Raw genomic sequence first — 12,532 nt, forward strand, 5'->3', positions numbered from 1 at the left:
GAGAAATGAACATAAGCACTGCTGTCTTTTTTCTTATGTAGAATTCTTGTATTTTCACTGAGTTTTAATCACCTCCATCTATGAAAAAGCAATGAATTGAGAAAGGCAGGGAGAAGAAGTAAGAGTATCTGTAGCTTCAAGTAGAGCGCACTTATATGAATTTACTCCACCAATACATATGTAAACTGAACGCTATTAAAGGAGGCATACATGACCTTTCATCCCAATATCTTTATAAGCAGATATAATATATAATAAAGATGAATGAACACAGCTCATCCCTATTACTTCTTCCTCATTTTCAAAAGGTACCCTGAAATTAGAATGACCACTGAGATTGACTATTCATTTGGCTGAACACACCTTCAAGCAGGCATAGCATACCAACATAATGTAAGTTTGCTCTATAAGACTATTAATACATTGTAATTAACAAACAGTGTAATCAATCATCTGCTTTACTGCTGCATGTCTTACATATGTTGACTTGCCTGAAGGAAGGAGACTAACACCTAAGGACGCTGCATTATCTAGTTCATCATCTTTACAGTGATGGGTGCCATAAATTATAGAAAACAGGAAAAAGAAAGAGCTGATCAAAATTCCCCCAAAGCTTATGAGAATTACAGCATTTTCATCTAATGTTGAATTACGGTGAAGAAGATCTAAAATTGACCTGTAAAGGGAGTTGAATGTCAGTTTAAATAAATTTCTAAAAAGGCTGCTCACCAAAGTCTCTTAAGGAAGTGGTAATTGGAAAATAAGGAAGCTTTTCATGTGGATAAAACTGGTTAAAGCAAAGGAAACTCAGAGTAGAAATATATGGTCAGCTTTAAGTGGAGTGAGATCATCACTGAAGTCCCACAGGGACCTCTGCTTGGGTCAGTGTTGCTCAATAGAGAGATAAAAGAACAGAAAAAGGGGTGGATGACTGGTAAAGAGGTAAAGTTCTCTGATGATACTAAATTATTCAGGACAGTAGAAACAAAATTTAACTTCAGAGTATCTCACAAGCACATCCTTGTATTGATTGAATAGGCAATACAATAGCAGCTTGTATTCAATGTGCCTAAAAGTAATGGGAAAAAAAATAATCCTGTACCATTATGAAGTGATGGCCTCTGAGCTGATGGCTGTTAAGAAAGACATCTTAGGGTTAAAACAAAGAACTTCATAAGAACATCAGCTCAAGACCTGTTCCTGGTCAAAAAGATGAGTTAAAAAGAAAAAAGTAGAACAGGGAATGCCACTACACTGCTGCATGAATACGTCTGAAGCACTGAACAGGAAGGCAAGAGAGGAGGCAACAGTCTATCACAAGGATTCCCACACCCTGCCAGCCACCTGACATTCATCAGAAATCTCATTTGTCTTTAGTCACTGACATTTGTAAACAACTCGTGACATTCAGGAGAAGAATCACAAGAGTTAAAAATCTTGATTTTGCTTATCCACACACATGAATGAAGATTCATACTGATAGGGAAAGAATCATACTGAGAAGTAAACAAGCAAACCACTACCTCTTAAACATTTATAGAGGGCAATACACTTAAAGAATTAATAATGCAGTGAGAATAGCCATAATTTCAAAACACATCCTTTTTCTTGGGAACACTTGTAATGACCTATAGAAGCCAAAATGGCTAATTGCATATGTACAGAAATGTTGTTGTGTACAAACAATTGTGAGGACAATCCACTACGTAATGAAAAATTTTTAATTTGTCAAATGCAAAATATTGTTAATACAAATTAGTACAGACAAGATTTGATCTGAAAGCTAGCTTGTTTTACAACTGTGATCAAGAGTCACATAGTGGTCTATTTAAAAATTTTGCTTTGTTTTGATTGTTTACTATTGGGCTCTATGGATTAGTGAGGAGAGAGTTAGCAAGGTTTTTCTACCGTATATTAAACTATTGGTCTGATAAGGCACACAGGAAAATCTTACAGAGTAGGGAGTGTGGGAACAGAGGAAACTACATCTTAAAATTGAGAAAAAAATAAATAAAATTTAAGACCACTGTTAAAATACCCATTAGACTTATTGTAATGGTTGAACAGCCATTTTCCTATGGTTTCTTACTAAAGGAGTTAAATGTCTTCACTGATATGCTGATGACCTATCTGATGAACTGTAAAAGTAGCTTGTAGTAGTAGGTTGGAATCTTATTTTTGGGAGACAAGGTAGATGCCTTCGTATTTGCACTTATTCCACATAGGCCTGTTATGTTAGTACCATCAACTATTATTGATTTCTGACAGAAACAAACACAGCATACTGATATTTCTGTTATTTATTTGTAAAGCTCTTATTATTTTTGTATGATTCCATGTGAAATTTACACAGTAATGCCATCAGTGAGACATTTTTTGCAAGAACAAAAAATCACCTGGGTGGACTCTTGTAGGCTTTGAAGTCTTTATGTGGGGAATGAATGGGGAATGCATAAGAGTATTATTATATACCAGCATAAACTAGGGAGGAATCAGTTCCACTGTTGCATTACTTAGGGCAGGACATTTCATCATGCTGTCAGGTGATGGTGAAAGCTGTTGGCTTTCTTGTAGAAACATTTTTGCCAGGCCATAGAGGCTGGAAGTTAGGGCAATAACCCAGTAAGGATGAAATTTAACTATAGAAGGAGGATCTGAGGGTTAATTTAAGGCCTGCAGTGGAAAGATGGAAGAGAAGGTCAAGCTAGTGAGCATCTAAGTTATAGCATCTACTCTTGGGCCTGAACTAATATCTCTAAATACTGTTGTTTCTTACCACAGAGATACCAGGTATAGGTATTTTTGCAGTGTGTCCTGTTTCATCTTGGGTGAATTGGGTCTCTAATCTGAAGATACAATCCTTTGTGTTGATCTTAAACCAGTCAGGTTTGCCATGGTCCTTGCCTTGAACTCTTTCAACTCATCAACAAATCTGTCACCAGATGAGTGTTCCCACCATCAGTACTGGAGCTCATCTGACCCCTTATTGAGCTGGTCTTGGGAACAAAGGAGAGAGCGCTGATATTAATAGATTTTTTTTTTCCTGCTTTAATACCCTGAAAACATAGTGCATTACTAGGCAAATACCCAAACACATTATCAATGTGAAGAGAATGGGAAGAGAAATAAGAAGTGGAAAATCATCACGGGACAGGGCCACAACTGCTCTGGCATAGATTGGTTTACATAGCCAGGAAGTTGCATCCTTCAACTCCTATAGCCACATTAACACAGCTGTTTAGATCAGTGTTCCATTTTCATTGTACCCTTTCACCATGCTTTGATTATCATTGTGGAGTTTGAGTTTTGATTATCATTGTGGAGTAATTTCCATGCCCAAAAGGTATTCGGTTTGGATGAAATGAAGTGATAGTTACACTCTTAATGCACTCCAACCATGACAGACAGTCAGTCCACAGAAGCAGACTGGACCTAGAATGAAATCCTCCCACTGGATGAAAAAAAGCAATCCTTTCCCATCCACATGGTACAGATGTCATGTCTTCAACACCAACTCTTTGGCTCTACAAATCTGCTACTGTTGCACTGGGTGGTGTGCTACCAGTGCAGGCAGACACAGCTTCTTCGGAGAGAAGGTAAACTTGGAGAGGACTGGGAGATTTTTATTTCTGGTTTTGGTTATCAGCTCTGAAAAAGAACTATCCTATATCATACAACCAGGTTTCATTATCCCAAAATGGGAATTCCTCATTTAAATAATTACTCTTACATTGGCAAATGAAGAAGGCACTTAATATTAGACAGGGTAAGCACTGGGCTTGCAAAAGGTCTGTCATTTAGGGGCCCAGGTTGCCTGGTATTCTTGGTGGTTCCTCACTTTGTGCCAAAGTGCATAACAGTCTAGCATTAATACCTGCCCACTACAGGCTGGCTCCAAAAGCCCAAAGATATGAAGGTTTGTAGAGTAGGAGAAAGCTGTTACTGTATGGCCAACACAAATGTTCAGGAAAGTTATGAGCCAGGCCATCTAAAATAATAATGCTTAATTTAGAGATTATGAGATTAAAACCTTACATTTTAGCTGGGTTTTGACTCTCCTTTTCATTATACTTGATGTATGTTAAACTTAAAAAAAAAGAAAACACAAACAATTAAGAAAATAAGAGATATGAAATATTTATATATTTATATACTTCTAGCACCTGGTTTACAAATGAATGTGAGATTTATAACAAAACCTCAAAATCTGGCAACACTATTAAAAGAAAGGAGGCAAATGCTGAGGTCAAAAAAAAATGCTTACAGACATAACCTTGTAAAAAATTAAATAATAGTGAGCAGTTATGGTATTTGTAAAGATTAATCATTTCTGGTTGTCAGCATTTAATACCACTGATGTTCGTGGCTGCTCTCTTAAAAAAATAAGAAAATAAGACTACCTATCATTATCTGTCTTCTGGTAGCAAATATATGTTATCTTTCCTGTTTATCTTTAAACAAAGCTTTCTTACTCTACAGCCTAGTAGCATATGATTGAAGTCATTTCCATAGCACCTGAGTCTGATTAGTTTACTGGGAACTAACCAAAGGAACAGTAATTCAAAGCAGATGTTAACTGACACTGACTACATTGTTCTATCAGTGTGATGTGCAAAGGCACACAGTTATTTAGATGCATATCCATATCTTACGACATGTTCTTAGATGTCTACAGCCTATAGTATTCTAAGGCCCTGCATTAAGTCACACAGATTGTTATGAAGAAGGAAAAAAAAGTTGTCTCTTGATGTAAGGTAGTACCATTTAACTTGTATAATTTTTGTATCTGCTGTCCTTCCTCTCTTCTGGGAAAAGAAGCAATTTTTTATTCCTACCGCATGGTTTGTTATCATTGCTTGTATAGTCAGCAAGTAGTTGCTTTGCCTGAAAATGCTCTGTACTTCAGTCTCAGTCAGTTTTTAGGTTATTTTTACAACATAAAATCTTAGGGCATGACTCTTTGTAGTACTGCCTGTTTTGTTTATTGACTCACTCACACTTAAAATACTTTCTTGGAGAAACTTTTTTTTTCAGTATATTAGTTCAAAGCAGCTCCTGGTCAGATTGTTTTAACTAATGCAGTAATTGGTATGTGTGTTCAGACACAAGTATTAGAATTTTCTTGGTTTTGCTATGTTTCACACAGTTTCACAAGGTTTATTTTTTTTCTTTTTTTTTTCTTTTTCTCCATTTAACCATTTCTTAGTGTGTGTATAAATGATTTTGATCTCCTCTGAATGATCCCATATAGGTGCAAATTGTATAAAAGGATAATAGAGTATACCTCTATTAAGACATGAAGTGCTGATTTGCAAAATTGATAAGAGACTGCAATTGATCAGCAACAGAGCTGATACTTCTGTAATTTCCCTACTGTCCTACCAGAGCTCTTCATCCCACCTAATTCTTCAAAGAAGAGATGCATCATTTCCTGAACATTCAGTGCTAGAGTGACCATTAGACAGCTGCCCAGAGGTAATGTCTCTAACTCTGTCTACAGAGAAGCATCTTTAAAAACAAGGCTATTTAGTATTGTGAAATATTTCTAAGAGACTGTTTGTTTTTCTGAAATTTTCTTTTTTTACATGAATCACTGGAGACCAATCAGATAACAGAAGAGAGAGCCTTTTCATCTCTGGACAACTCTTCAAAGAGGTGGATGGGAATTTAGCCACATGACTTCTTCATTGATGGAAGACATACAATTAGGTCTAAGTATTACTTCACCAGTGGTTTTTGACCCTTGTCAGCTGTGGAGCTGTAAACATTTTCTGTGGAATATCTAGTCTCTTTAGAAACTTCACACGTATGGACAGTTCCGTGCATATATTAAGGTGTTTTTCATAATCAACTTTCATGTTTGCACTAGAAACAATATTTAGGTCACCTTAGCCATCTATAGCCATTCATTAGAGGAAATTCATGAAAGTTTTCTCTCTGTCATAATCCTGTGTAGCTCACATAGAATGGAAAAAAAAGTTTGATAATTTATCTCTAGATCTCATCTTTCTTTAGCATTAAGAAAATATGGGTTATAAGAAATTTGCAACTCATATTTTTTTTCTACATAACTCTAGACTTGTGTAGGAGAACATGTAGGACCTTATAGAAAATCTGTTGAAACTCCTGGGATTCTTTCCATCAAGGAAAAGTTTCTTGGCCCTTATGGTGATATTGGGGGGGGGGGGGAAGGGGGGGAGAGGAAAAAAAAAAAGAAAAAAGAAATGTCTTTCTTCACCTAGCTCTTCTTTTCTTGAATATATCGTCTGTCCTCTGGCTACAACTTCTACTGCTGTAAAGACTCTATTGTCTGTGTTCATACTGACAATTAGACTTCACTGAAACCTTTCAGATACTGATGGGGTCTTCTCACCAGTAGAGGAGAGCTGCAAAGTCTAGTAAGGGCTGCAGAGAAATCTTGCTGCTTGAATGACTACATTAGGCACCTCTCCTGCTAAATCAGCACTTGAGGTGCCTTAACTTGTCATGCTTTCCCAGCAGAGAAGGGATTTCAGAGGTACTTGTTTCACCACAGACTTGTCTGTCATATATTGCATCTTTTCACGAGCCTGTAAGGGCTGACATAATCCAGAGTTAAACTGATCTTGTAGTTGGCAAAATGCACTGGGAGACTTCTGGATGAAAGTCATTCTCTGACACCAGGTCTAGCTACTGTACATAATTGAATTCACTTATTTATAAAAAATTATCTAGTTGGAAATATAGATGGAATGAATTTAGGTCATTTAGAATATAATTACTCAGGCTGGTGTTTGGTCAGGAGACAGTAGTTAGCAGCACCAAGCTTGAGAAAAATATTTGTGATGTTCAGGTATTTCTTCTCATTGTGATACAGAAATTGCTGCTTCTCTAGTGAGTGCTTCAGGTGACTACACATCTGACATTCCCCTTATGATGCATTATAGCTGTGCTTGTATTTTTACATTGCTAGGGAAAAGATTGGTCAATCTACTTTTTATCACTGAGGGAAAAAAATGAAATTGTGAATAGGTTGTGGCTAAAGGTGGGAAAGGAGAGGTAACTGGAATATAAGCTCCTGCTGCAATGATTAAGAGATATGCCAAGTGATGCATAGGTACTCCATGTATAGATGGACTTGTTCTGGAGTGGCAGGACATAGCCATTTATCTGCACATAGAATATTTTTAGAGGCTAGGATCTGGAAGACCTCAATCCAGTCTTTCACCAGGAGCTGCTTGTACGACTACAGGCAAAGCAAATACTAACATCAAGATTTAGATTTTGCACAGAAGCCAGGCATGTAAAAGTGAGGTGCTGGGTCATGGCGCTATTGCAGTTCTCAAGTCTGTTTTGTAGACCTGAACCTTAATCTCTCTGTTCTATAGTATCTGACAGAATATAAGTACCTGTCCTGCCCTCCCAAGAAGGTGCTATGGGAGCAAGTGCCACAGGACACTTAAGGTGCTCAGGTGCCTCTATAAATATGGTGTTTAAGATGAGTGGATAAAAACAATGATTCATACAGGAAATCTGTTTAGTGTTCTGGACATTCCTTAATAACAGCTAACTATACTCTGTGCTTTCTGGTAGTTGATCCATATACAGGATGAAAGCCTGGTCCGGCTGCCAGAAAACAGGATGGCATACATCTCATTTGACTCAACTGACAAAACATGAGGTGTCTTGTCTAGACTGAAGATTCTGTGTATAGTCAGGGAAGTGGGCGAGCACTTCCAGAAAGCAGCTTGTACCATCCTAAAATGGGTGGCTGAGCCATAGGGGGCTGAGGACAGGCCCTCCCGAGGAGCCTGTCTCTGTTCACAGACTAGTGAGGAGGGCCTCTGGGTGGCTGGCTCAGTTAAGGCACCTCCCTGTCTGATAGCTAAGTAAGATTAGGTGAATTCCACTGTGGTCTCCCTCCAAATGACAAAAGACCCTTGAGGAAGGTTGAGAGTTTAATCTCTCCATGTGACCCACATGATAATAGCAGTATTAAAAACCCATGTTCATAAATAAATAAATAATTATATGTATATATATATATCCTTTAGCTTTTAGAATTGTTTGTTTAGGTGCCTGAAATAAACTGAATTCTGATAAAGCCCATTCCACTATAAATGAAAGGCTAATGTAGTTAAAATATCTTTAAATCAGTCAGACAACAAGTCATACTCCTTCTGTGTCAGCTAAATAATTAAAGTTTGATCTGTGAAACCTTACTTACCTGTAATGAGCTACCTGTGGTTAAGAGAGAAAACAACAGCAAGAAGACCTCAATGCATAGTTGTTTTAACTTGAAACTTGACACTTTTTGCCTAAGCTGAAGCAAAATCAAATGAAGCAAATACAAAACCTTCTCCTGTTCCAGAGTCATGCATAGCATTGAATTGTCACTTCTGCTGTGATCTGAAACCAGGAAAGGACTGTGTTGATGCCGAATTGACTCAGGAGAAAACCTGTTTAAGGCTTCCTTATTTGTTTCAATTTCTATGCTGTAATAACATTTCTTCAACTCTGGGAAACCAAGACAGGTTTCTCCAAAGCAGAAATCCTGAAATGTATGTCACAGCTTGAGTGGTCTGAAGGACTATTTCAGACAGCTAATAACTTGGACAAATCATGAAGGCTTATTGGCCATCACTGGAGTGAAGCATGTACCATACTGTGATTCCAGTTGTGAGAAACCTTGTGCACTCATGAGGTATGTCACAGTCTCGGCCACAACAGATTTTATACACTACTACTCATCCATATATTTTGTAACCCTTTCATACCTCTATTAAAAAATTATGTCAAATTTCACATTTAATCTTAACCTAATTAATTACTTGAATATTACAATAAAATTAAGCATGGACGAGGAGATACCCCTAAGTTTTTCAGCAAGTTAGAGCTGCTGTGTGAAGCTTCTCACCTTTTCAGAGCCTTTACTTCCATATTCTCTATTATCACTTAAATCAATGACTATATTCTTCTATTGTGGGGAGTCCCAGATCCCTTGAAATGCAAGATGTGTGAAGCTTTTATCTATATTCCTAAAAGGGCGGGGGGGAGGAAAGAAAAAAAGTGATGCAGATGGATCAGTATAAACATATATGACAGTAGCTTGGAGCTGCATGCAGTAGCCTAAGTAAACAGAGTGACAGGATGACTTTTCAAAACAAGCTTGTCATGTTTATGCTTGTTATCAGCTCTCCTGACAACCATTTTCCCATCAGCTAACTACAGACTTAATTAGGGCATTAACACAGTCCTGCCCCCATGCCTCCTGCCTTTCCCCAGCTTAGCACTGGGCCGTTATTGGGGAAAAAGAAAGCAAGCCAGCAAACAGGAAAGAGAGAGAGAAAAAGGAAGGAAGGAAGGGGAGGAGAGAGAGAGTGAGAGAGAGCATGATTTTGGTTGCATTACACAGGATGGAAGGAAAACAAGCAGTGCTTTTCCACATTTTGTACCACATTTTTGCAAAATGAATAGTTCATGGGAGCAGGCAGGCCAGACCGCACCATTGAAACAAACCAGACTCATTCTGTGATTTCCACTTGCAGATGCCTGAAAATGCAAGAAACGTGAATTCCGTCATCGTCTGTTAAGATACATCCCTCATGCAGAGGGACTGTTCTATGTAAGGAAGATCCAAAGATCCTATGCACAAGACAAAACATAGCAAGTTGTAAGGTACTTTTGGCAGACTATTTTTTTTGAGGTAGAGACTAATTGCTCACCTGGGGCTTGTACAATACCTTCACTTTAATTAAAAAAACAGAGCACATTTTGCAGTATCCGGTCCCTATGAATAGTTCCCATGTATCATACCCAGACTAGAGCTCCATGTCATACAGTTACCAATAGTAACTGGAGTAACCCTGAGCATATTCCTCACAATGTTATTCTTCATAACGACAGTTTTACATACAGTACTACTTTTAACCCTTCATGATTTTGTAACTAGTAAAAGACTTGAATTTTCTGGTTTTCATTATTTCAACACATATATTTCCTCTAGTGTAGCTGGTAGACCATGTCTTTGGTATCAAAGAATTTTGCTTCACTAATCTTTCCCTCATTCACTACCATAAGACTATCCCAATCAAGCCCAGGTACTGTTAATTGTAGTTTATTACTTCCGACCTGTCAGAATTGCCCAATCAGTACAAGCGTTGGTGAATTTAGACTTTTTTTTTCCCCTCAGTAGTGTTACTGATGTGAACAGCTGATGGCTAATGATGTAGCATTCTATTGGATGCCCTGGACGAGGGAAAACCCAGATGGTGGTACCCAGACCAAAGATTAAAATATAGCACAGATGTCTCTGCAGTGTGTATGAGCAATTGCTACATCCGCTGTTTGGCTTCCAGAAAAATTAATAAAATACATTCCATCTGAATAACCAGGAGGTGTTAAACAGTAGGTATTTGAAACCCAGGAGATTTTAAATCCACACATCAAAATGACTTGTTTCTAAGGAGATGTTAGAGGAGATCTTGGAATGGCTGTTAATATTCAGCCCAACTTTGAAAAGACCTGAGTCTTCTGGAGAAGAAACAAGTAACCCTTCAAAAAAGGAAAGAGAACACCTAGATTATCTTAATTATGATTTAATGTATATATTTGTTGGTCTAGGAGAGAATAATTGAATGGGAAGTCTGAGTCTCCATTAAGATGGAGAATAATTAAACTAGTACCAGTCAACATGTGGTATATAGAAAATAAAGCTTGTTATTACTGCTTAGGCAAGTTCACTTGACATAGATATTAGCATCAATATAATATGTTCCTGTAAAATGTTTGAGTGGTATTCCATGGCTTTATGTTTTCAAAACTAGATGAAATAAAATCAATGTGGCATGTATTGCAGGAACTAAAATTTGGAGACATATCAAATCTCAAAATATAACTGTAAACAGGGAATGGATCATCAATGAACAGATGTGTTTCTAGCAGGGTTCTGAAGAGATCACTGTTTTTCCAACAATATTTAATGTTTTTTTTTTTTTTTACAAAGAACCTGGAAAGAAAAAACAATTACTGATTGAACTTACAAAAGGTGCATGGATTAAGGAACGAATGATAAATTAAAAAGAGATCTAGTCACTGTTGCATAAAAAAAATAAGTCAACATGTGATTTAGTTGGATCAAATAGGAAAAATGGCAGCAAGAAAGCACATACATCTTATCTATAAGAAGTACTTGAAAAAGACAAGCAGAGTAATAATTTTTGGTTTTGCTGGTGTTATGACAGTTAATTAACATAGTGCCTAGGAAGAACTGTCTTTAGCAAGGACTGTATGATGCTGTAGATACACAGAATAAAAATGCAATTTCTCCTCTCCAGAAACTACCAGTGCAATTTTGCATCCAAAACACTTTGCCGTTTTTGGAGGTATGAACAGGACAGTTTCAAAATGGAGTGGGGAAGTGAGCAACCTGGGTGCTAAAGTGACAGGCAGATGTGTGGGAATGCATTGGAGCCATAGACATGACTATAGTACTGGAAATTCCTATATTCCTAAATTCCTAATTCACATACTTATGGTGCTCAACCCAGATAGAACATCTGAGAGAGTTTATGAGTGTCTCCCTTACACTCTATAAGTGTAAAGTGTTGAAAAGCTGGAAGTAAAGGGCTTTTCCAATTTATTGGGCTTTTATATAAGCATCTTACTTCCTAGGGTAAATTATATCCTTATAGGGTTAAAAGAAGTGACACCAACCTGGAAATTTTTCTCTTATCAGTTGCAGATATTTTTAAAGATGCAAATGTCAAAGGTAATTCAACCGCATTGTTCTCACAGTATTTCTTAGAAGACTGTAGGTACCAGATGTTTTTATTTGTTGTCATTGGCTTTCACAATATTCTCCCAGCTGAGAAAGTCTCAGTGAAATTATATATTCTTTTAAGATGGGACACTGAGCTGAAGGAAAGCTCAAAATGCTGCTTGGTGTTTCAGCTGCATAATTTCCAGTGATTATTGTGTGTCCCTGTGTTCCTGGGCCTAGGGCAATGCTTTGAAAATGAAGGGGCTATTGCCCAATCTTTATATCTTTGAAAAGAGATAAAATTAGAGCAGTTTTTAGAGTAAGCCCTGCAGGTTCACTGAGCAGCTGCCTTCAAAGGAAATTTCTTTGTCTTGATAAACAAGAAAGCAGAAGCACCTGGGTTTGGACACATCAGTTTTCTACCTTGGAATACTAACATTTGAAATCAGATGGTTGAAAACAAGACACAAGTTATCATCAATAAGAAAATATTATCTTTCTGGATGTTCTTTGTCCTAAAGTAATATTAAGTAGTTCTACTTATATAATTCAACTATCACAGTGTAAAAGCTTCAAGGTTTTATTACTCGAAGGGTAGCTGAGGTACCTTGGACAAAGAATCTTAGTTTACAGCTCTGGAAATTCTCATTAACTGGAAGAAACGATGCTACTACCATTATTTCTATGCAATTCATTTGAAAGGCTTCACATAGGTTTATTTTGTTCAGACAAATCTAGTGTAGAGATACCATTCAATAGAGACTGTAACAATGGAAGTTAAGTGTCAAAAAT

General features: G+C 37.2%; 1 long non-coding RNA gene across 1 annotated transcript; it reads left to right on the forward strand.

Annotated features, from left to right (window-relative positions):
- Positions 1 to 4,300: 4,300 nt before the first annotated feature.
- On the forward strand, positions 4,301 to 6,150 carry LOC106032637 (uncharacterized). Its single transcript, XR_010830409.1, has 3 exons — positions 4,301 to 4,754; positions 5,386 to 5,475; positions 5,600 to 6,150. It is a non-coding gene; the product is annotated as an uncharacterized lncRNA (long non-coding RNA).
- Positions 6,151 to 12,532: the final 6,382 nt, after the last annotated feature.

Source organism: Anser cygnoides, chromosome 3, assembly GCF_040182565.1.
Source record: "Anser cygnoides isolate HZ-2024a breed goose chromosome 3, Taihu_goose_T2T_genome, whole genome shotgun sequence".
Lineage (NCBI taxonomy): Eukaryota > Metazoa > Chordata > Aves > Anseriformes > Anatidae > Anser > Anser cygnoides.